We start from the raw sequence: 4,035 nt of genomic DNA on the forward strand, positions 1-4,035 counted from the left end.
ACGGGCCACCTGCGGGCAGCAGCCGCTGGGTCCTGCGGCCTCTTGCTCGATACCGGGGATCGCGTAAGGCGAAACCTCGGGGCGCTCGGCATCCAGCCTGCGCCCTGTGGGTCTGCCCCAGCCGCAGGCACCCCCACGCCTCCTGTCCCGGTGGGTCCAGGCCTGGAGCCTGGCCGGTGGCCGGTGCCTGGGCTGGGTGTGGGGGGGTGGGTGCACGTCCTGCGGCCTCTTGCTCGATACCGGGGATCGCGTAAGGCGAAACCTCGGGGCGCTCGGCATCCAGCCTGCGCCCTGTGGGTCTGCCCCAGCCGCAGGCACCCCCACGCCTCCTGTCCCGGTGGGTCCAGGCCTGGAGCCTGGCCGGTGGCCGGTGCTTGGGCTGAGTGTGGGGAGATGGTCACACAGGGATCTGCTCTAGGGAGTTTTCCCAGCGATACATGATACACTCTGAAGTATGCAGTTAGTGGCTTGACGTTTAAGGAAATACATCTGCCTACTAATACAGGATTTTCTTGGGGTGGGGTGTCTTCTGTGGTTTTTTTTTTTTTCATTTAGTATTTATGATCTTGCATTCAAACCGGATGGAACTCAGTTGATAATTGCTGCTGGAAATAGACTGCTGGTAGGGAAACTTTTCTTTTTCCTCTTGCAGTTACAGCTGTATGAATGTGATTTCTTTCACATTAACTTATGAATATAACCTATCAAAAATCCTCTTATCTCTACTAGTCCAGCCTGATATCTACATATGTATTAATGCTTGCTAACTGTAAAGTGTTTGGAAGCTTTTTAATGTGTCTTAGAAAGTTTTAAGCCCTATAGCCGAAAGTAACGATATTTAATTGTCTTGCATCATCTCGTCCTCTTGCACCTCTCACCCCGTGGTTTGAAATCCGTTCACCTGCATGGAAACTTACCACAACGGCACATTACACAAATACTGCATTGTTACAGTTTCATGCAGATCCCTGTGAAAAGGGGAAAGAAACTCAGACTGATGTTCCCAGCGTCCATGTGCCTGCTGCTAACCCATCGGCAAGAGCAGCTCGGGACCGCACGGCTCCCTGCTCCTGCAAAGCTTTCGGATGGGGCAGGTGTAGAAACGATGGGTGGGTGGGTGGCACGGTTGTAGAGGTGTAGCTCAGAACTGCAGGACAGCAAGCTTCATAATTTTCAGTGCTGGCAGAATGGTGTATTTAGTGATGGTCCTTTCCACTTATTTATGGTGTTTAAACATCTGATGTGGCAGAGTGAAGCAAGCTGCCCAAATGAGCTGTTTAGAAATGTCTTTTGTGTATATAGTTTTCTAATGTGGAGTCTTCTTTCATTCTGAGAAGCGTTAAGGAAAGCTGCTTCTGCGCTTTCAAATGTTTTGTCTTGAGAGGACTCTGTTATGCAGAAAGCAAACACAGAAAGCGTATGATGTTGTTGGCCTTCAGTAATTTTACATCCTAGTCCTCTTTAATGTGTGGGTTTTGTTTGTATGTGTGTGTTTTCTTCCCTCTATTTAAATAGGTGTATGATACTTCTGATGGAACCTTAATTCAGCCTTTGAAAGGACATAAGGACACTGTATACTGTGTGGCTTATGCTAAAGATGGTAAATATCACTTGGGGGGGGCCTTTGTTAGTCTGGTTTGTAAAGTGCCTTTCTTCCTTATTGCCAGTTGATCCACAGAGAAATCAAAGTTGTTTCAGCATTTTGAACGTGTCGGAGTGTGGTGTTTTGGTTGTTTGGGTTTTAATGGAGGCTTTGAGCTGCCCTGCAAATGCTACATGCAGAAGTACTGTACTTTTACATGTAAGGCTACCTGTTAATTCAAGAAATGTAGTCCCCACTTCCCTTTCCCTTCTACTGCAGTGATGGTTACGTTGATATGTGTGTGGGGATGTGAGGAGCAGGCTTACCCCAGAGATCCCGCTTCTATTACTCCACCTGCCTCTGATTTTTATTCCCATAGTTCTCTATCCCAAAGCTTCCCAGTCGTCTGATACTTCCCACATTACCATGCTCCCTACAGACCTTATTCTGCCTCCAATGCTTTCACTGCCTCTGATATTCATTCTGTGGAGACTTCCCGTCCATGGATTCAGAGGACTTCCTCTCAGACACTGCTCTTCAAGGCACAGGTGATACCTGTGAAAACGTACCATTTTCCCTTGACACTCTTAGCTAAATTCTGCAGCCCGTGACTGACAGGGTGGGAAAGACTGGCCGCTTGTTTGCGTTGCTGGGCTTTAACGAGGCGCGCTCTGCGGGAATAGCGAAGTCGTCGGAGTTCCTCGCAACTGGAGATGCACGGTCACGTCAAGACCCTTGCAGTGTTAGGCCCTTTATTTCTTGAGCCTTGTCAAGTTCAAGAACTTCTTGCTCTCTCTTTGATGGAGTATTTGGAGTGAAAGTGATTCTTGTATGTGTGGGATTTAAATTATATTTAATTCCTAGGCAAACGTTTCGCATCTGGCTCGGCTGATAAAAGCGTGATAATTTGGACTTCAAAGTTAGAAGGAATTCTGAAATACACGTAAGTGACGCCTTTGATTTCTGTGCCTCTCAAAAACGGACTTTGATTATGCACTTCTGCTGTCAAAGAGTACGTGCTGTTGGATTTGGAAGAAGGCTAAGGTCAGAGGAGTGCCAGGGGGTAATAGGAGAGGGGAAAGGAAAAGAACAGTTGAAGTATCAGAATGTGACAGGAAAGCAATTAAAGGCATAAAAGGGGGGGGGTCGGGGAAGTCTAGTTAAATCTCTGAAATTAGAGGGCTGGCAGAGAACTGAAAGAACTGTACAGATTGACAGAATATGACTGATCTTGTAGAATAAACAGAAATAATGTAATTTTGGTTCAAAGGCCAAATTAAAGCTAAGGTTTGATACTTCTGGTGTATTTCCATCTTCTGGCTTTGTTTTTATGTCAGCCCTCTTAAGCGGCATCTTCAAATTCCGTTTCTGAAGGTGTGTGCACGTTTAGTGCTGGTCGGTACGTAGGAGCGTACACCCACATGCCTGTTTTAGAGCCTGGGTATAACCTTTGATTATATTTCACAAACCACCACCTACCTACATTTTTAGCTCCTCTCTATGAAATACAGTGAATCCTGCCACTTGGAGACAATTCTTTAAAGGCTTATTACTGATTTAGTTTACAGTAATTGCAGATTAATTTGATGGAATATAAACTGATCGAATTATTTCTGGCATCTGGCAAATCTTTTGGCTGTCTTGCTGAAACTCAGAAAAGGGGGCATTTAAGAATGATTTACTGAAATATGATTGTAACTTCATTCTAGGCATAATGACTCTATACAGTGCCTTTCCTACAATCCTCTTACTCATCAGTTGGCATCCTGCTCTTCCAGTGATTTTGGTACGTCTTCTTTGTCTAACTTTTCCATTAGGCCAGCCAGTTCTATTGAAGTTGGATAACTCAGCTAACTATGGATATGTACAGTTCTTGATATCCAGAAGAGATGAGGTGTAAAGGTACCTAAGGTTCAGTAACATTAGATACTTCAATCATTTAAACTGAGTTGGAAAGGACTGTGGTGAGGCACCACAGGGTGAAATGTACTACTTTGTTACTGAGATTTTTTTTTTTTTTGCAGAGACACCCCCTTTATTATTTACATGGACATTTTTTCCCCCATTTACTGATAAATAATAATACACATTTAAACATCCTTCTAGCAGTGGGTGAGACTTTGATCCCCCTGAAGTCCCTGCTGAGTTGTCTGACAATATTGGTTTCTATTAGCTGAGCGCTAACTTGTAATTTACTTTGGCTTTTTGTTTGCTTTAATCAAGGCTTGTGGTCTCCCGAACAGAAGTCAGTCTCGAAACACAAAACTAGCAGTAAGATTACTTGCTGTAGGTAAGTTTTAAGGTTTATCTGTGTCATTTAAGTTAGTTTCAGTACAAACAATTCAAAATCATATGCAAGCTTAAAGGGAAAAAAGTAAAATAGCTCTGTATGCAGAAACAGTACCTGGTAGTATGAGATAGGCTCTGCCACCTTTCTGTTCAGTAGCGTCGTG

General features: G+C 44.6%; 1 protein-coding gene across 1 annotated transcript in view; it reads left to right on the plus strand.

The window, feature by feature from the left end:
* The first annotated feature begins 562 nt into the window (after positions 1-562).
* IFT122 (intraflagellar transport 122) overlaps positions 563-4,035 on the plus strand; it is a 31,848-nt gene continuing 28,375 nt past the window's right edge. Inside the window, exons 1-5 of the mRNA XM_010151765.1 lie at positions 563-622; positions 1,516-1,600; positions 2,447-2,525; positions 3,292-3,368; positions 3,806-3,872. The gene's annotated coding sequence lies outside the window, so the exon portion shown is untranslated. The remainder of the gene's footprint in view (positions 623-1,515; positions 1,601-2,446; positions 2,526-3,291; positions 3,369-3,805; positions 3,873-4,035) is intronic.

This window comes from Eurypyga helias, unplaced genomic scaffold (assembly GCF_000690775.1).
Source record: "Eurypyga helias isolate BGI_N326 unplaced genomic scaffold, ASM69077v1 scaffold8635, whole genome shotgun sequence".
Lineage (NCBI taxonomy): Eukaryota > Metazoa > Chordata > Aves > Eurypygiformes > Eurypygidae > Eurypyga > Eurypyga helias.